Below are 22,010 nucleotides of genomic sequence, written 5' to 3'. Positions count from 1 at the left end.
TAATTCAGGATTTTTAACTTGAGTGCATTATTGATCTATTTATTTAATTTCATCAACTAATTCTAATCTTTCTTTATTGGCCTTCCTTTTTATATTCACAGTGTAAGAAATAATTTGCCCCCTGAGAAAAGATTTCAAAGCATCCCAAACAATCAAAAAAAGAAGTTTCTAATGAAGTATTTGTATTAAACAAAAATTTTATCTGCTCCTCCATAAATTTCATAAAGTCATTATCTCATAGTAAAGTTAAATGAAATGCAAGTGTCTTTTTATTTGAGGGAGCCCAGGAAAGGTCATAGATAATGCAATTGGGGCATGATCTGATATTATTAAACTCTGATAATCACAAAAGAAAGTTAATGGGATCAATGATTATCAATAAGAAAATAGTCATTTTACAAAAAACGTGTGAAGAAAACTCTCTGCTATTTGGATAAATAAAATGCCAAACATCAGAAACACCATAATTTGATTAAAAAAAGAATGAATTAATGAGGCTGATTTACTCATTGTGGCAGGGTTAGGACATGGATGAGCCAAAGTGGGGCCTAACCAACAATAAAAATCCCCACCAAGCACTGGAGAATATAAACTCTAGTCTGGTAGGTAAGAAAAAAAGCCCACATCATCTACATTAGGGGCATAAACATTAGCAAAAACTACCATTTTATTATACAATTTCCCTGAAACAATGACATAATGACCATTTGCATCCAATACAATACGTGATTCAGAAAAGGAATATATTGATTAATAAGAATCAAGACCTCCTGGCTTTAGCCTGAAAAGAAGAATTAAATTGCTGCCCCTCCACCTTATCATGAGTCAAGAATGATCACAACTATGAATATGAATTTCTTATAAAATTACAATATGTGAAAACACTTGCTTTCTCTTAACCAGATGATTCAAAGCTTTTACATTCCAACTAAAGAAATTAATAATTTTTATTAATAATGTAAGTTGATTCACACAAATAATATCCAAACTCCAGGTGTCAACAACGAGGCAAAAATTTGAAACTAGTAATAAATTAAAGATAAACTGTACAAGGTCAAAACATGTACAGAGTCCTAAACCCATAGCAACCTTGAGAAAACAACCCCATAACCTTCCACCCCCTTCCCTCCAACCCCAAAACCAGACAGCTGCTCAAGACATCAACAGCAAGCTCTTCAAAATAATCATTTTCCACCCAAACAAATCTTTCTGCTGGACATGCTATCCCTAATTCCATTCTTATTATGTAAATATATTCAGCACTTCCAAACAATACATAATTCTGTTAAGACTACATCCATATAAAATATTATTTTATAATTTCTCATGTAGTTTTTAAAAGTATATAAAGTAGAAATATAAACTATTATCACTGAGAAAATTTAATGTATAATTCTCAATATTCTTCTTGTAAAAATGTAATAGCCCAGTGAATGTAATGCAAAGAAAAATACTTACATGACTGCAATCCAAGTGGGTTTATTACCCTATATAATGTTGGCAAAACAAAGAAAGCCATCGTCTAACAAATACTATATAACAAGTGTTAGAAACCTTAAAAGTAATAACAGTCAATCAGGTTCGTTCACCAAGTAGAAATTCACACTGGGTATGATGTAGTAGGGAGACATCAAGGTAATTCCAAGCTTCTTCAACCAATCGCAGCCACTTCTTATGTTCATTGGAAAGTGTAAAGCGGAGATGCATGGGATACAACAGGAAAGGTTTGGAACCACACTTGTACAGCTCCAACATTACTTCACTGTATTCAGGACATTGCTTCAAAACTTTGGGGCAGTAATCCTCTACAATCCTGATCTGCTGGTCATGATATTTGAGTTTCCTTCTTTGACAATCTTCACGAATCATTTATTTGATATCAATGTAGCAGAAGAATGACCAAGCCCAGTCTCTGCCCCAGAGCCAGATTAGGTATTAATGAGCAGTGATCTCTATCAATCTCTGGTGGAAATGGGGGAAGCTCATTCCCAAAAACCAAGCAAAGAAACTTCAAAATAGATTTGGTAAATTGCGCACTTTCGGTAGATTCAGCCAAGCCCAGAATACATAGATTTTGTCGTCTGCCTTTGCCTTCTCAGTCAATGACTTTCACCATTAGCTTTAAATTGCTGTCACTTAATCTGATGCCCATATCTTTTAATTCATCAACACACTTGTCAGAAATAAAACTTCTCACACATGAGTCTCTTTAAAACTGATGACACGACAAGCTTTATTTACAAGTCTGCAGAGTTGGACTCAACTGGCTTCTCACCAGTTAAGCCCCGATACATACAGTGCATTGATTTTTATACCCTTATTGCTTGCCCTTCCCCTTCTTATTAATACTGTTTTAATTGGTTAGTATTGCAAAAGCATTCTAAGTACAAATGCATTTTTAATTATCACGTTCGTTACGTACGCTGCGAACTCTACATACACTAAATTCTGTTTCTCACCCTTCTTATCAATCTTTTGTCTCCTGCATGTCTCTCACTATGACCATGAAAAGATAGGTTTAAAAAAAAACATATCCAGCTGAACTTTTTGTCCTTGGCTGCTAGTAAGCTCCCTGTCCGTTCTGGCTTCCCTTTTTATGATTAATCATCACATTTTAACTTAAGCCATTTTAACCTAAATTCTCTATATATAACAACACTTGCACAAGTTGTTCAAACCGAGCTCAAAAACATTCTACCTGTTCCTTGATTAAACTCCAGACTTGGTCATGTTTAGTGCATCAATATGATTGAGGCTAACTTTAATATTATTGGCTAACAACTTTCTGTGCTGATCCAGTAGCTCAGAAATAGCCTCCATAGTCAGATTAGTTGGCACTTCTCTTTCTTCCCTGATTTAGCGCTGTTTCTACCCATTTTAATGTAGAGATAGATAAAGTGAAGGAAAGGCTTATAGTTTGAAACACTTTGGTTGTAAAATAAAGAACAAAATAGGTGGAAGAAATGTAAGCAGGAGCATCTAACTGTTACACTACGCTGCAGCCAACCAGAAGTCTCAGGAGGTAAGCTTTGCATGGCTTTGTGGAATGAGTCCATGACAATTTGATGGGAGTAGATTTGTATTCATCATGGCTTAAGTTATTGAGCATTTGATCTAATCAGTATTTCAGCCTCATTGGAAGTGTTCTGACTGCCTCTGCTCAAAACTTCCATCATAAGGGTTGGTTTAGTTCCCTCAAGCATTCCAAGATAGTTTTACAAGGATTAATGCTGCCTTTGCTCAGTTCGCGCTCTTTAGGATCTGTCCAATTTCTTCCTGCAGTCAGCAAGTCTCTCTGAAGACTCACTCATAGAAACCAGATGAGTGCAGAGGGCAACCAAAGGAGCTACAGGAATATCAGCAAATGATCCTATCCTTCCTGTATTGGGGTTCAGTGCAAAGATGTAGCTCCCACAAGGCATAGGGTCACCAACAGCACACTAATTCCAAAGACTGTGATTTCACCTTCTAGACATGTCAGAATATCAATGTTTGATTCAAGATTCCTTTACTGTCATACAAAAGTACAGAACATGTAATATTATATGAAATTGTCTTCTGTCTGCTCCAAGGCAGATTAAGAGTTACCATTAATGTTGCCCGATACCTCTTATAGTACAAAAGAGAAGGTCCCTTCAGGGTCACTGAGAGTCCATGGCTCCTGCTGCCTCTGCAGCTGCAGACTCCTATTTGATTCATTGACAACCCAAGCTCCAGCTACAAACGTCCGACACAATCAGGAAGCCTTCAGCGGCCGAGGCCCCTTAGGAGCCCTGCTTATCCTCTGCACCCACTCAAATCTTGCCTCATATACCTGGCTCCCGTAAGACAGTCTCATGGAGGCCCCATCACCTGCTGCCTGTGTGGGTCCTTCAGCTGCTGGTATGAGGAGGCTCAAACTCTCATCCCAAGGTAGTTAGAGGTCATTGTAGATTCATGCAGCAGACCTGATTCCACTTAACCTGGTGGATAGCTCAAAATGTAATTCGGAAAATGACAAATTATTTTAATTAACTAAGTTTGAGATTCCTTTTCAGACTATGCTGTCAAAGTAGATATTTATAGTTGTCCTTTATTTCTATGAAACAGACAAGTGACAAATAGCTTGTTTCCAAGATCTAAACATCAATGTCACAGCTGATGTGGACAAAGAGAATGAATTGATTAGAATCATAGAGTAATACTGCATGGAAACAGGCCCTTCAGCCCAGCAAGTACATGGTATCATGTAGTTTCCCTGCCAAGATTCCCATCAATTCCCCTAGATTCTACCATTCTCCAGCACAACCAAGGGAAATTTATAGTGCAATTTATATTGGACAATTAACCTACCATTCAGCACATCCTGGGAATATAGGAGGAAAACAAACAATCAGATACATATGTTGGGTAGGGAAAGTTCAGAGCAGCCATTCTCAACGGGGGCTATACGGCCACAGCACATTTGAGGAGGGGCCACGGACTGAAATCAAATTTTTCTTTTGTAGTTGCTGGGGAACTACAGGAGAAACCAATTAAACTTGACTGCTTCACATGGAAGGGGGCCAGTAAACTTTGAGTAGTGTCCTAAGGGGGCCATAGACAAACAAAAGGTTGAGAATGGCTATGGATATGGACAAAATGGAGGTGAATGGAGTTGGCTAGCATGGAGGAGTTGTGTATCTTTCTGATCTTGGGTCTATGACTTTAAGAAGATTATGTGTGTCATCTTTCCTAATTTAATGAGCGTATTGTCAGTTTTAGCACTAATCCAGCGGCAGAGACTGCGTTATCTCTGCTGACTTTCACAGCAACCTCCAGCCAAATGTTCTTGGCACTAGCTACATGATTCATCTACCTGTTAGCAGGAAAGATGATCTCCCATTTCCCCTCCCGACACCTCCACTCCCCACTACACATCCGATGAGGATTCAAATAACCGTATTTCTTTCTTTTTAAGAAAGAGAAAAATCCAGGGCTCCAGGGAACCCACTGGAGGATGGGATTAGCTGGGTAAACCCTTATATAGGGTTATTATGCAGAATAAATAATTTCCATGATGTGGTGCATTTGCAGATTCATGGGACATAAATTAGGATTTTCCTTAAAAGGAAAGATTGAGAAGTGCACACAACTATTTATAGGAGTTTAGAAAAATCAGAAATGACTGCAATGAAATGTTTAAAATTCCAAGGGATTAACCAGGTCAATATGAAAAGTTTGCTTTTTCTAGGCAGAGAGTTTAAAACTAGGGATTATGTCCTCTGGATGGAAAAAAACAACCATTGAGGACTGAGGTTTAGTTTTGCAAAAGGTTGTATATCTTTGGAATTTTCTAAACCAGAAGGTCATAGTAGCACAGAAACATCTTTAATATTTTAACTAGTATCATCTTTCTGTGACTCCATTCTTTTTTCCCCTGGTCTAATCCCTCCCCACCTACATCTGTAATACCATCCCCCCTCCCCACCCCACCCCCATCTCTTCAATGACTTCCAATTCCTTGAACTTGATCACTTCATTTTCACTATGGACATCCAATTCCTTTACACCTCCATCCCCCGTACAGAAGATCTTGAAGCACTTTGTTTCTATTTTGACAAGAGACCTAACCAGTCCCTCTCCACCACCACTCTTCTCCTCCTGGCAGAACTTGTCCTCACTCTTAATTTCATCTTTGACTCATCCCACATTCTCCAAATCAAAGGAGTAGCCATGGGTACTTGCATGGGTCCCAGCTACCCCTGCCTGTTTGTGGGCTTTGTGGAGCAAATCACTCTGCAAGCCTACACAGGCAAGGTCCCCCAACTCTTCCTCCACTATATTGTTGACTGTATTGGGGCTGCCTCATGCACCCATGATGAGAATGTCAACTTCATTTACTTTACTGCTAATTTCCACCCAAACCACAAATTCACTTGGTTCATCTCCTGCGACACTGTCCCTTTTCTTGATCTCTCTGTCTCCCTCTCAGGAGGCAAGCTTTCCACGGATATTTTTTTTGTAAACCTTCCAACTCCCACAACTGCACTTCTTCACATCCAGTCCCCTGCAAGGATTCTATTCTTTTCTTTCAATTTCTCTGTCTCCATTGTATCTGTTCCCAAGATGAGGACTTCCAGTCCAGATTACCCTTCTTCCAAAAACGTGGCTACCCTTCTACTACCATCAATTCAGCCCTCACACACATCTCCTCCATTTTCCATTCATCCTCCCTGGCCCCCTCTGCCCCCAGACACAAAAAAAAAATTTTCTTGTCCTCACCTCCCATCCAAGCAGCCTCTGCATCCAACACATTTTTTTTGACTCCTAAAACTCTTGCAACATGACCTCCAGCATCTAGTTCCATATCTGCACCACCACGATGTGTGAAAAAGATGCACCTCAGTTCCCTTATAAATCTTTCCCCCTCACCTTAAATCTATGCCTTCTAGTTTTAGACGTGTCCCGGGGAAAAAATGTGACCATTCCCCTTATCCATACCCGCTATGATTCTGTTTACCTTTAACAACAGGGGAGGACAACCTTTTTTTAAAAAAAACTCACATACCACTTGAAGCAATCTCTATGCCATAATTGCTCTGTGATTAGTAAGGGATTGCTTCAGGTGGTATGTGAGTGGAAAGAAAAAGGTTTGAAAACCACTTTTAAATTGTACTTAATTGACTCGTTATGTGCATGGTTTCATAAGGAAATGGGCCAATGACAATTTTTCTCATGCAAAATATTTCACTGACAATTGGGTCTAGTGCAGTGGCTCTCAACTTGCCCTTCCCACTCACATACCACCTGAAGCAATCCCTTACTAATCATAGGGCAATTATGGCATAGGGATTATTTAAGGTTGAATGTGAGTTTTAAAACAAAGGTTGCCCAAGTTAAGCCGGCACCTTTATTTATCGTTCACACCATAACCACTAATAGCACAGTAAGGATGAAATAGTGTTTCTCCATGACCGTGAACCAGATTTACATAAATTGGAATTAACTAATAAGTCATAACACAATAAAGAAAAACATGAAAAAAAATCCATGATATACTAGCACACATATGTTCTAGGAATTAAGGAGCCTGATGGCTTGGGATAAAAACTGTTGCACAGTCTGGACATGAAGGCCTGAGTGCTTCGATACCTCCTACCAGATGGCAGAAGGGAGAAAAGTTTACATGAGGGGTGTGTGAAGTCCTTTAAATGATATTTGTCTTCCACATGCACCGTGTCTTGTAGATGTCCGTAATGGAAGGAAGATAGACCCCAATGATTTTCTCTGCTAACTCCAAAAGTCTTTTGGTCTGAGGTGGTACAGCTTCCAAACCATTTAGTGATGCAATTGCTCAGGATGCTCTCAATACAATCTCTGTAGAATGTAATGAGGATAAAGAGTGGGAGATGGACTTTCCTCAGTCTTCACAGGAAGTAGAGAAGCTGCTGGGCTTTCTTGGCTATGGAGCTGGTGTTAAGGGACCAGGTGAGATTCTTCACCAAGTGCACACCAAGAAACTTGGTAATCTTGACAACCTTAATGGTAGAGCTATCAATGGAGCATGAACTCCCAGTCCTTCCTGAAGTTGATAACCATCTTATTGTTTTATTAGCATACAGGTTGTTGGCTCTGCACCAGTCAGTTAATGACTGCACCTCATCTGAAGTGCATGGATGGCTCCTGCTGGCCAGGTTTTAACTGGCTTCAGAATTGGTCTGGAGCATCGGACGAGTGGATTGTATGCTGGAATTAGCATTACAGAAATGTAGTCTAAGTTTCTGAGGTGGGGGCAGGGCTCCGCCCAATACGCATTGGAAATGTTTGTAAACACAAGATCCAACATGTTCGCCCATCTCGTAGGAAAGTCCACATACTGATTAAATTTAGGTAGCTTGGACTTGAGGTTCGCCTGGTTGAAATCCCCACCGATAATAAACAGTCCATCAGGGTGTGTGATCTGTAGTTCGCTTAAAGCCCAATGCAGTTCCCAGATTTCCTCCTTAGCATTATCGTTGTGGGGTGGAGGGATGTTTATTCCAACTACAAGGACTGTGTTAAATTTCTGCTGTATCTTAAAGGGTCTACATCTGACAGTCAAAATTCCACCAGTGCTGAGCCATGACTGGAGACTAGAACAGAGTCCTTGCATCATTCTGTGTTGAAGTAAATGCACAGGCCACCACTACAGACTTTACCATACAGAACAGCATCTTTGTCAGCCTGAAATAAAGTGAGCCCCATCCAGCTGAATGGCAGTGTCCAGGACTCTGTCACTGAGCCACATTTCAGTGAAGACCAAAACACAGCAGTCCCTGTCCTCGTGCTTGCGCAGACCTCTGGAGCCGAACGTGGCCCATTTTTCTCTCCAGGGAACAGACATTGGTGAGGAGGATAGTTGGGAGACCTGGGCAGCAGGTGTTCACTCTCAATCACATGGCTTGACCTGCAGATCTTCCTGGAGGTAAATAGAAGAGTTTCTGAATAACATTAAATACTGGAGTTGCATTTGCATTGGTTAACCATTTCATGTGTTTTGTAATAATTAAAACACTATTTAATGCTATATCTTCTTTCTTTGGCTTGGCTTCGCGGACGAAGATTTATGGAGGGGGTAAAAAGTCCACGTCAGCTGCAGGCTCGTTTGTGGCTGACAAGTCCGATGCGGGACAGGCAGACACGATTGCAGCGGTTGCAGGGGAAAATTGGTGGGTTGGGGTTGGGTGTTGGGTTTTTCCTCCTCTGCCTTTTGTCAGTGAGGTAGGCTCTGCGGTCTTCTTCAAAGGAGGTTGCTGCCCGCCAAACTGTGAGGCGCCAAGATGCACGGTTTGAGGCGATATCAGCCCACTGGCGGTGGTCAATGTGGCAGGCACCAAGAGATTTCTTTAGGCATATATAACTATAAACAAACTAACACCCCTGCTCTATAAGGTCACCCTTTCAGTCTCCTTTACTCCAGGGTAAAAAATTTCAACCTATCCAGCCTCCATTCAACCTTCTCACTCACAGAAACAACCTCATGTTCTTATACCCTTTCTAGTTGAGTGATATCATCCTGTCACAAGGTGAACAGCACAGAGTATTCCCATCCCTACATCCTGTTCAATGCAGATATCAATAAATGTATAGCCAATGCAATCATGGGATAAGGGAATCAGGTGTGAAAATGTTGGAGATAAAGCTTACAAAAGATGGTGATCAGTTTGTGTGATTGTGTTGGTGCATCAACAGGTGGGTCCATTAAGCAGATGAGAGCTGTGCAGCCAACAGAGGGGCTCATCCACCTTCTTTGCAATTCCATTATCAAACTAATCACCATTGCAATTTTCTTCCATTAAATTTCATTTCTATCTTGTTAGGTCTGCTTTGTTCATGAATGAGTGAGACAAACACCAGGCTGAGTCGAAATCAGGGTTCTTTGTTCTTTATTACCGGATTGTAACACTTGCGACTAACCATGTTAGTCGGAGAATGCATTCTGCCGTTATCAGCAAAATGGTGATTTTTTATACCCTTGGATATGTGCTTAGAACATCATCATATCATTACTTGTCCAATGACTAAAACTGTTGCTATCCTTTCCCTGCTAGCTTCCTGCCTCTCAATCCATCAATGTCTCTCTTATCTTGTAAGTACAAGGATGCATTCACATCTTGTTACAGCCCTGTACATTCCCATCTCATGATGTTTTACCTAACAGGAGTACAAGGACACCTCCCCTTCTTGTTACAGCCCTGTACAGGGTAACTCCCTACACATTCCCATCTCATGATGTTTTACCTTACAATCTGCAATATTCTTTCTCTGTTTTCTGTTGTCCTTTTCTGCTTCCTCTGCACTTTTGTTTCTCCTTCCTGCAGCCCTTTTGCTGCTCAGGTTATTGCCGTGAACAGTTAACAGCAATTTGTGGAAATTCATTTGGAAATATTAATTATCTCTGCTGCAAACTGAAAAGTCCTTGTTAAATTTTCTTTGCCGATAAATCACATCGTGGGAATCACAAATAACATCATGTGATAAATAATAATCCTGGAGTTCTGCAGAGCATGCAATGAGCTGGATATACTGCACAGGAGATAATAATGCAAAGAGAGCTTCCTCTGAACTGGTGGCATTTGGAAATCATTCATGCAACTGTCGTGCAGTATTCGGGGGCAGCAAGTGCCAACTGTAACCATAGCAACTCATGGAGAATAACGACTTTCTGTGACATCAGTACCCTGAAAAAGCAGGCTTATGCCACTAAACAAGCACAACAGCCACCCTCATGCTGATTGTCGGGCTCTGTGTGCAGCCCACCTATCACCATGGCAATGATGATCCTACTTCATCGAGCACCCTGCCGTACAAGGTGCAGACACCACAAAATCTGGACAAAATTCCACGATTAAAAGTCACCCTGCTATAAATTTTCACCTAAGAACACAAAACTGGAGCACATGTATTGCTGATGGAAAACAAAAGGCAGGAACTTTAGGGACAAATCTTTAACTTAATTATGCAAAGGAGTTCTTTTTATGAAACATATGACACAGCTACTTGAAAATGACTGAAATTCCTCTGCTCATAGCAATAACCCTCCTATTACATCTGGTACTACTGCTTTTATTGTTCATGCCTAGTAACTTACTGAAATAGGGATCAACATCCTCTCATACAGTCCTGAATTCCCTGCACGTTTTTAGTTTTGATTTGCTTTCAGACTTAAATGGGGAAGGCCGTATCTGGCTGATCATTAGTTGCTGAAGAATGCCAAAATACCGCAAATGCTGGAAATTCTAAAACACTCAACAGGTCAGGCAGGATCGATGGAAAGAGAAACAGCGTTACATCTTAGCTCTAAGAATGGGAAGAAGTGAAAATCAGTTTGACGTCCAGTTGCGGAGCAGATCAGAAAAAATAGGTGGAACAAAGGCAATAGGGTGAGACCATGTGAGCTAATGTGATCGAGTCAGATTATGTCCCTGTTGTGTATTACTAATAACTTGCACAGCAAGCCACACTCCTCGAAAAAGAAAAACTGAGACAAAAATTACTTGCCAATGGATACCAAATTGTGGCAGCGGGAAGGGACAGGATATTTGGAGTTTCAAAATGACTTGTCTCAGTTTTCAAGCAACTTATCTAAAAGGTTTTTTTCCCCACAGCAGGACAGAGTTAAATGCATTCATTAGCTAGCAAAGACAAGATTTCTTGGTGATGAAAAGGAAGTTTAAAAATATCAATTTAAAAAATCATATTTGTCATAATATTGGCACATTGATTATACTCTAGAAAAGGCAGAAGAACCATAAAGGGTTAAATTGCATAATGTAGAAATGTCTATGCACAGCAGCAATTTTTAAGTTACTGGACAAGCCTCTGAAGGGTATTTATGTTAGTAAGTTTTGTGTGCCGGTGGAGATGTGGGGGGGGCACCATTTCATCGGATGCAAGGATCGACAACGAGATAGACAACAGACTCGCCAAGGCAAATAGCGCCTTTGGAAGACTACACAAAAGAGTCTGGAAAAACAACCAACTGAAAAACCTCACAAAGATAAGTGTATACAGAGCTGTTGTCATACCCACACTCCTGTTCGGCTCCGAATCATGGGTCCTCTACCGGCATCACCTACGGCTCCTAGAACGCTTCCACCAGCGTTGTCTCCGCTCCATCCTCAACATTCATTGGAGCGACTTCATCTCCAACATCGAAGTACTCGAGATGGCAGAGGTCGACAGCATCGAGTCCACGCTGCTGAAGATCCAGCTGCGCTGGGTGGGTCACGTCTCCAGAATGGAGGACCATCGCCTTCCCAAGATCGTGTTATATGGCGAGCTCTCCACTGGCCACTGTGACAGAGGTGCACCAAAGAAGAGGTACAAGGACTGCCTAAAGAAATCTCTTGGTGCCAGACACATTGACCACCGCCAGTAGGCTGATCTCGCCTCAAATCGTGCATCTTGGTGCCTCACAGTTCGGCGGGCAGCAACCTCCTTTGAAGAAGACCGCAGAGCCCACCTCACTGACAAAAGACAAAGGAGGAAAAACCCAACACCCAACCCCAACCATCCAATTTTCCCCTGCAACCGTGTCTGCCTGTCCCGCATCGGACTTGTCAGCCACAAACGAGCCTGCAGGTGGCGTGGACATTTACTCCTCCATACATCTTCGTCTGCAAAGCCAAGCCAAAGAAAGAAGAAGATAGTATGCAATGCACACACTCCTATCCTGCCAGTGTGCCTTGCAGGTAGACTAGAATGAAGTACACACCTTTGTTTTGAAACTCTCAGCATCCCATAGATTTTGTTCTGGTTAGAAAGCGCCAAAGTACATTACAGCATCCAGGTTCATGGACTATTGATCTGAAGATATGAATTCAAATTCCATTTGACTTCTGGGATAAATAAATACTTGTTGTTAAATAAATGTGAAATAAAATGTAATCTGTGATGAAAGTCCCAGGCTGTTGTAAAATTCTATCTGTTTACTTAAGATCTTCAGGGAAGAAATCCTGCTGCCTTTACCCAGTCAGCCTTACATGGCCACAAACCTGACTAGTAGGAGCCTTCTGAAGTGACTCGCTTTCACTGCAAATTTGGAGTGGTTAATAAATGCTAGCTTTCTCTCATGGAAAAATAAAATAAATAACTCAACGGCTACCTCATGCCATTCACTTATACACAGTTTCTTTGAGTAGCCGTACCAGAGAACACTCATTTTACATGATGGTTAGCAACAGTTAAGATCACCTGCATTATTTAAATACGGTTCCAACAGGTGCAAGAAATACTATGATCCAGCAGACATTGAAAAATAGTGTACAGGAGCTATGTGGTGATTGGATAATCCTTGCCACCCTTTAGGTGCCATTTGGTCTATGGTAGGTGGTCAAATGCAGCTGGCACAGCAGGTGAAAGATGGTAGAAGCTGGTGCAGCCCTGTGGAGAGTAGAGAGTGGAGTCACAGCACCCCCATGGTGTCCAACTGCCCAGTCCAACTGCCTTGAGCTCTGTGTAAATGGAGCTGATGGTTGTTTTATTTAAAAATGCTGCAACCACGGGTTTGTACCCAAGATGGCAGTGTCTATGATCGGCAGCAGCTACGAGGGATGACAGACACCAGGGAAGCAAAGGACTGGTGCAGGGCCCCAGTGTGAGAAGGACAAACAGAGGAGTTGACCCATGGGGTGGTGACCACGGCGGCTGACCAGTGAGGAGTTCTGAGGGTGAAGAACACAAAGGCGGCAGGTTGTTGGCGTCTTGAGGTAAGGAACTCATGAAGGCTGTGGGCTGCTGGCAACTGTGGTGAAGGGATTCACACCGGGCTGTGGACTGCTGGAGACTGGCTGAAGGGGTGTCAGGCATCGAAACTGGGATGTAAGAGGGTGCTGAAGGATTCCTGATCATGTCGGATGTTCGGATCTGGAGCTCGGACTGCTGATGGTTTAGACTGGGCTCTGTGTGGCTGCGGGGGCACTGGAGGTGAATCCATGGACACTCGGTGACTGTGAGGGAACTCTTTTTTTGTTTCTCTTTCTCTGACTGTAAGAGTGCGATGCACTGTAGTGACAGTAAGCAGGCAGAAGATTCGGAAGACTGAACAAAAGGGTTTATTCTACTTAAAGTCTCTGCTGCAGTTAGTTGCAACTCCATGTGACTGACCTCGAGGGACCGGATGTGGCTTATATCCCGGCGGATGATTAGCAGTCGACTGGGTGGGGCTTGGTCCATTCAGGTCAGCTGACTGACAGCCGGCTAGGTGTGGTCTGTCCTCTGGTGATCTTCCTGCAGGTACACAGGTCGCCCCCTGCAGTAGGCTAGTGGTGTATCACCACAAAGAGGCACTTCGGGCAATTTCTGCCCATGGTGAATCTCTGCCTCATAGCAGACAAAATCAAATTTGATGTAATTTTGCACTGTCTTTATTACATGACAATAAATTGAATCTTGAATCTCTTGAATGATGGTATCATAATTCCTGCTGGGATATTGGGCTGATAACTGACATGATCCACTGATTATGGTCACATTCCAACTCGATTTAAGGTACTGGAGTTCCTCTTGTTAGAGATACAGCGCAATAACAAGCCATTCCAGCTCATGAGCTCACGTGACCAATCAATCTACTAAACCTGTATGTCTGCGGAATGTGGGAGAAAACCAGAGAGCCCAGAGGAAACGGATACAGGCAGAGAGAGAATGTACAGACTCCTTAAAGAGAGCACAGGTTCAACCTGGAGGTCACTGCAGTAGACGAGTGCTTACCTCTACACTAACCATGCTGCTCCTTCAGCCTCAGGTTTCTTAAAGCTGACTTGCTGTGCCCATAATGTGATGTGCATTCAGAAACTGCCATCCCACACAGAGGGGAAGCTCATGATGTTTGCAAAGCCACATGCTCACTCCACTTTTCCATCTACAAAAGCAAATGCACTGTCAACAGATCTCTTTTAAATCAAAAGCTTCAACGAGCCATCTTAAGCAATAGTAGATGGCCTAGAAGAATTCAGTGCATAACATGTCAAGGGCATGGTAGCTATGAGAAAACAATTGATTTGCACTGAAGCCTTAACGTCAAAACAAAGTCTATCAGCTCTTTGTGCAGGAGACTTTAGTTACATTAAAGATGTCTAAAAGGCACCCAAAAAAATGTGTACAAATATTCAATAGAAATCAGCAAATGATCTAAAGATAGTTGGTGATATTTTAAATAGGACAGGTGGAGAGGCCCCTCCTGCTGGTGAAAGTCATCCAAGGTTAAAAGGGGGTATTAATTGAACCATTGTGTTCCATTTGGAGCACTGGCTTGCAATCAGCATGTGTATCATATCGACTCTCAGACATATGGTAGGCATTTGCTGTTTCCAGGCAAATAATTTCACCAATATGATTCCCACTTTGACTCTTAACCACAAAATATGTGGTTTGAGTAACATTTCAGAATTAATTTTGAACCTATAGTTTATTTTGCCTCATACCATAGATAGAAGAGATTCAGCCCATATTCCAGTTCTCAGGATAATCCCACCATGCCATTTTCCCACATTTCCCTGTGACCAATGGTCCTCCCACTTTCCTGGGAGTCACTGAGAGTCACTCTCAGTGAATCCAACAATAAATCTGCCTTTGTGATGTGGAAGGAATGGACAGCACCCATGTACAATATTAACTATCTATCTACAGGTCTGTCTGATTGTTTATCTACCTGTCATTCTGACTGGATGCATATCTGACAATATCTATCTTTCCACAATTCTCTTTTATATTTTTCTTCCTCTTTATGGTTAATTATTTATTAACCTTGTGTTAATTTTACTTAAATTTCAATCAGTGTTTTTAATGTACTTAGGAAGCTTCAGGAAGTAAGATTGTGATTTCATCTGTACATATTTATATGGCACAAACTCATCCTTCATTTATTTAATTTTATTCCAAATGTGTAACAAGGAACAAGTAGTTTCATATGGCATGTACAAAAGAAACTTTGGAGCCTCTTTTGTCACCTTTAATTCCAGATCTTTTCCCTGGTCTTGGATAGGATTTTATGTGGAAGTTTTATGAAGTTTATGTGGAAGCAGACTAAATATCTTTTTGTCAACAATGTTGAGTGAATGAGAAATAGGGCAAGGAAGACTACCTGGGTGCTCCTTAGTTAACTGTTACCTTTCATATTCAAGGTAAAACATGTTTATTTGATAACAGAACAGATAATGTTTCATCAGCCAACTAAATTATTAAACCTTTCTAAGAAACTTGGAGAATTGTCTTATTGTGTAATCAAATCTGTCTGCAAGTTCATCCCTCCTCCACCGAATGGTCAAACATTCTGCATTGCTTGGGTCTCTCATGTATTCTAAATTTCATTCTTCCCACCTGTAGAATCAAAAACATCCTGTTGCTGAAGCAAGCACAATGACATTCATTTTCATTCCTCACAGTGATCTGTTCCACAATGGAACTGTGTGTGAAAAGGAATTCAACAGGGTCGATTCTATTATGCCTAGTTCAAAACAGACAACTAAAGACTTTGTGCAACTTCCAGTTGGCTGCCCTTATGGCCTCTGGAATCACCGTAGACACAATGAAATAGCACAAGGTGTTTCTAGAGTGAATCAAACGGATTTACTCTTCATCACCCGCACAACCGTTTAAAAGCCAGAATCACACGCTCGACATGTGCTAACGACATCATGCACTGGTGTCACATGGCTGCTTCGGTGCCTCCTGGATGTTGTAGTGCGATATGGCAGAAAGGTTTGTCTATCTTTTATGCTGTCAACCTCTGTGACAGACTGTTAGCTGCTGCAATGGGGAAGACTTGACATCGTTAGCTGGTTTAAATCTGTCAATAGTGAAAGACTGTGCCTTCCCTCCAATGTCCAGAATACAGGTTGACCTAATTTGTCTGAGTATCCCATAAGGTCCTTCATAGGGCATCTGTAAAGGTTGACCAAGTCTTCCCCTTTGGACAAAGACATATTCACAGTTTTTGAGGTCTTCAGGCCTTTGGTGGTATAGGGGTAAATTTTCCTATGGTCTCCCTTAGCCTGCTCAACAGTTCCTTAGGATCATCGATGGTACAGGAATCACCTGTAAACGAGCTCCGCAGATGAAGCTTGGCGGTCCTCCTTTGGAGTTGTTCTAACGCCCAGTAATACCCAGGGCAGCTCATCAGCCTAGTTCGGGCCCTCTAACCAAGCCATTATGGCTGACTTGAGATGTCGATGAAATTTTTCCACAATTCCATTGGTCAGGGGATGATGAATTATTGTATTGAGCAAGCGAGACAAGGACGACCACAACGAGGAAATAAATTGTGGTCCTCTATCTGAAGAAACATGCGCCAGTAAACCAAAACCTGACACCCAGGAACTAAGGAACGCCTGAGCATAAGTGTCTGCATTAGCATCTACCATAGGCTCGACCTCGGGCCATCGCGTAAACCTGTCTATTACTGTAAAAAGATAACTGTATCGTCTTGAAACAGGAAGCAGACCAATGCTGTGTAGTCAATATCTGATCTACAGATCAAACCTTGAGTGGACCAGAGTGGAAAAATGCATCAGCTACTACATTGTCTTTTCCGGAAATATGTTGTATTTTTGTGTAGAATTCTGAAATGATTGGATAATTGCCGTTGTGCTGAGCAGGGGTCTGCGACCTTGGAAAATGCAAATATATGGGCTTGTGGTTGATGTACATAGTAAAATCTCTGCACTCCCAAAAAATAATGGAAGATTCAAATAGTCAAATAAATGACCAAAATCTCCTTATCAAACATACTGTGTTTCTTCTCTGTTTCATGAAGATGGCGGCTGAAGAATGCTAACTGTTTCCATTGACATAATGATGAAGTGCACCTCTACGGCCATACTGGAACTGTCTGTAGGAAGGGTGGTGGCTGCATTTATAACTGGGTAGCTGACCATAGTGGCATGAGTCAGCAAATCTTTCACCTTCAAGAAGGCATGGTTTCCCTCTTCAGTCCAATGGATGGTTCTGGCATTTGTGGACAGTAAATCGAAAAGAGGCTTTATGATATGAGCTACTCCTGAAAGAAACCGATGGTTAAAAATTTACCATTCCCAAAATTTTCTGCAGGCTTTTAACTGTAACAGCAGAGTCACACTTTCCTGAGTAATCCTATGCCCCAAGAAATCAATCATTTCTTGTCTAAAAATGCATTTATCCAGATTGATGGTCAGTCCAAACTTGAAGACTAATAAAAAGTATACAAAGATGTTTCACATGTTCTTCATTTGTCCTACTGGTCACTAAAATGTCGTTGAGATAAATGAAGACATTGGTCATATCACGTCCTAAAGCATCCATTACCCTGAAATGATTAAGCAACATTCTTTAATCCGAATAGCATTCGTAAAAATTAGAACAACCCAAATTGAGTATTTATTGCTGTTTATTGTTGTTTTTGGTATGTCTACTAGTACTTGGCTCTACTAGTACTTGGTGATAGCCACACACCGTTTATTTTGGAGAAGATCTTTTAGCCAAGAACTCCTGAATATGATAATGATCTGGGATGGTGGCATCGTTAAGCCACCTCTAATCTCCACAAGGTCGCCAACATCCATTGTATTTCAGGGCCATATGAAATGGAGATGCCCAGGGACTGTCAGACCGACAAATTATGCCTAGTTCCTCCATTTTGGCAAACTCTTCCTTGGCTAAATGCAGCTTCTCAGGAGGCAAGTGGCACACTTTAGCATAGATAGAAGGGCCCTTAATATAAATGTGATGAGTGACACTGTGCTTTACAGTGGAGGCAGAAATCTGTAGAGTTGTAATTTCAGGGAAATCTTCCAACAGCATGGAGAATTCATCTACAGGTTTACCTAATGTTTGAAGGCTCAGAGCAGGGGTATAGGCATCTGCCAGAGGATTAGTCTGAAAAGCATTTCTATCTATTAGCCGATGCTGCTTTAATAAATGGCCAAGTGTAGAGATAATTCTCGAACTTGACATTCATCTTCCTGGTGCCAAAGGTCGGAATGTTGGAACTGTTAACTGCTCATAGTTGCAGGTCTGGGGTAGGATGGCGTTTTTCAAAACCGGTGGGTGGAAATACACCAACTTCTGAACCTGTGTCCACCAGAAATTTTTGCTGGAACAACTGGTCCCATACATACAGTAAGCTAGCAGGTTTCTCACCAACTGCCGCAGCCCTTGCTTGTGGTTGGCCTGAGTGTTTCCTGCAAATAGGCAGGGTGGAAGGCTCTTGCAGGCATTTACTCCCCAAAACCTATGGTAATAACACCAAGACGAGGTGTCCACAGGTGCTTGTTTGTCTTGGGGCATTGCCTGCTTGTAGGGAGTAATGCTTTAAGAACACTAGAGTGTGACATGAGGTCAATATCGGAGGGGTTGGTTGTGCAGACTTGCCTTCCCTTGCTGTGCTTTTTAGCCAGCCATAGACTGCCACTACAGCCCTTGGATCTTCAAATGAACACTTGGATAACAAGAGCCTAATTATCATCTGGCATTAGCTCTAAAAAGAGCTGCTCGAATAACATATTGGGCCTTTTACCAGCTGCCAGGAACAGCATTTCATCCATTAGTTCTGAAGGGGCACGGTTTCCCAACCCATTGAAATGTAGTAGTTCGGCTGCCCTTTCCCTTTGGGATGTACCATATACAGATAATAAAAGTGCTTTTAAAGCATCATACTTGTTGGTATGTGGTGGATCCCAAAGGAAGTCACCGACCCTCTTAGTGTCGGCCTGCTCTAGGGCACGGACAAGATGGTAATAACAAGTGGTGTCCAATTCAACTTTGCAAAGCTGAAATTGTGCTTCAGCCTGTTGGAACCACAGTTCAGGCTCAGCTGTCCAGAAAGGCGGTAGCTTCACGGCAATAGCTGCAGAGTCAGTGTTTGTCCAAAAATACGTTTTTGGACTCGTCGGGGTCACTAATTATGGCCACTGGAATCGCAGTGGACACATTGAAATAACCACACAAGGTGTTTCTAGAGCATTAGTTAGGCATTGTAAGAGAAAATCTTAAGCAACTGGAAAATATACTTATCCGCCATCTACCAACGCCCAGGAGTTATACTGATTTCTCTTTGTGTAACTGTTAATATTCCTAATCATTTATAAGAATAAGCTTATTTGTCCGCAAAAGTGAAAGAGCAGATGAATAAAATATATCAAGTATGAATAGATCATTAAGTAGGCTTTGGTTTCGGGGAGATGTTAACACCAAAGAGATTGGTCTTTGGTGTTAACCGCATATAAGAGTACCACCTGCCAATGCAGCTCACCTTCTGGAAATGAAATCTATTGACCCAGAGTACAACTTGCAGCAAATGCTTTCCCACATGAGTACCCAAATTTTCCTCAACTCATTTAAAAGTAGCAAAACGGTAAGATGCAGAGAAGTGAAAAGCAAACCACATCTTTTGGCTCGGAAGAACTGACAGGACCTCATTTGTTCAATGACAGTGATCCTTTGCTTTTATTTAGCAGCTGAAAAGGAAAAATGTTTCAAGATGCTTTACACAAAAAAGTGTGACATTGAGTCTGATGAGGAAATAGGAGGGTGTAGCGGCACTACAACTCCCAGGAGGCATCGAACCGGCCATGTGACATCAGTGTGTGATGACGTCAGTGCTTGTCGAGGCTGTGTTCTGTTTATAAACTGGTTGTTCTTCAGTCTGCTCAGACTGTTCAGTGTAGTTGATTTGATTGTCTACTACTTATTAACACAAATGTTCAGTACCTGATGGATTATGTAGGGCTGTTTCTGCCTGCTGTACAAAGCCATATGACATGATTGGCTTTAAACGCTTCAATATTTCCTGCTGTTCTTTTTGTCGCTTTCGTTTAGTAACACCACTTTCATATCCCTGACTTATTATTTTCACAAAAAAGTCAAAATTAAATATTATTGTGATTCACAATGATATAAAAGAATCCTCACTTCTCAAAACTCACACTCTAATGATGATCAGTAATCTCAGAGCTCCCGTCAGCGTGCGCGACTGTGGGAATCTGAGAATCAGCCATGGGGAAAAATCCCATGTGAAAGCTTGTGTAACTGTTATACATACATGTTCAATGTTACGAAGTAACTGGGCCTTAATAGTAAAATAAGGGCAAGTGCATTCGGCATTCCCATCAATATGTTCCTGAACTTTGTACTTGTGCTTGCACATTATTTTGGCCTAGGTACACCCTTGGTTTTTATTGCTACAATTTAAATAAAATTAATTGTAAATTTTTTTAAAATTCTGGCAGGAGGCCGAGGTCCCCCTAGATTATGAGGCCCTAGGCTGCAACCCGCTCAGCCCATATTTAAATCCAGCACTGACTCAGGCATAAAGTAAGTAATCTTGCCATAATTTCTTTCCCTCAGTCAAATCTCATGCAGAACCTGATGTTCTGTCTAAACTGGAGTTGGATTTCAAGCTCTACTCCCTCTCCCTCAGCAAATCCAGCTACTACAAACTCCGTATTATTGCCCTCCTCCACATCTACCTTAACCGCACTCCCATTATATTTAATTATGTCATTCAGTCCCATCCTGGATGCTTTGAAATTTTCAGCTCAATCTAAGCCCCAATGCCAAACCCCATCCGTAAATTGCTCAATTTGCCTTTTATCTCTAACCTTGTTTATTTACATTTCATAAACGCTAATTCAGTTTAAATATTCTCTCCATCATATATCTGAATACTCCTTATCCTTTCACCCCTCCCCAGTGATTTAATATATTCCTAAACTGTCCTTTTGGGGATACCTTCTTGTATATGCCGCAAAGTTGACAGTGATGTCTGCAGCCCCATGCGTGAGATTCACAGTGCAATTTATTTTGTTTCTAAATCTCACCATTTGCTTTTAGAACTCATTTAAAAATTTTAATCATTTACAACTTTTCTTCCATGTGAATCTGTGAAGTATCAAGTTAGTGCCTGCTGCTGTTATAGTTGGTTTTGTTGTTGCTGCCATCAATATATTGCCATGGCAATGACATATCCTTAAGTGATTTCTGCTGCAATGTTGCCTTTTTAAGTCGCTAATGATGTTCATTAAGAAGAATTCAACTCTATTTTGTGAATAGAGGAAAACAAAAAAATCGTGAGTTAGAGCACATTATTTGGAGCACAGATGGAAAAACTATATAAATCATCAAACTATTTCTTTTTGGATCTTTCCACAAAAGACATTGAAGTTTAGTGCAGATAAAACAATCTGCTGGAGAAACTAATTTGGTGGAACATCATCAGTGGGAGAGAGAATTATCGACATTTGGAATCAGAGCATTTCATCAGGGTCGGTTTGTCTGTCTGTTTTTCTATCCATCCATCTGCTTATCTATCAGTCTATCTGTCTATCTATCTATCCCTCTCTCATCACATACACACAAAGTGTGTGTGCAGCTCGGAGCATGTTGCCTCTTGTAGATTCCTTATCAATTTTACATATATATTGATAATTACATATTGGTAATTCAGGTCATGTTATAGAATCGGGAAAGTTCAAAGCAGCCATTCTCAATGGGGACCATATGACCCCATGAATCCCACCCCCCCCCCCCATATTTAA

At 41.3% G+C, this 22,010-nt stretch overlaps 1 protein-coding gene across 1 annotated transcript in view; it reads right to left on the bottom strand.

Moving 5' to 3' along the window:
* Nucleotides 1-8,257: 8,257 nt before the first annotated feature.
* The window catches only part of LOC138744435 (kinesin-like protein KIF20B), a 262,166-nt gene continuing 248,413 nt past the window's right edge, over nucleotides 8,258-22,010 (bottom strand). Inside the window, exons 37-38 of the transcript XR_011345532.1 lie at nucleotides 14,212-14,362; nucleotides 8,258-8,419 (exon numbers count right to left, since the gene is read on the bottom strand). The gene's annotated coding sequence lies outside the window, so the exon portion shown is untranslated. The remainder of the gene's footprint in view (nucleotides 8,420-14,211; nucleotides 14,363-22,010) is intronic.

The sequence above is a fragment of the Narcine bancroftii genome, chromosome 10, assembly GCF_036971445.1.
Source record: "Narcine bancroftii isolate sNarBan1 chromosome 10, sNarBan1.hap1, whole genome shotgun sequence".
In the NCBI taxonomy this organism is placed as follows: Eukaryota; Metazoa; Chordata; class Chondrichthyes; order Torpediniformes; family Narcinidae; genus Narcine; species Narcine bancroftii.
This window is presented reverse-complemented; position numbering and strand designations above follow the sequence as displayed.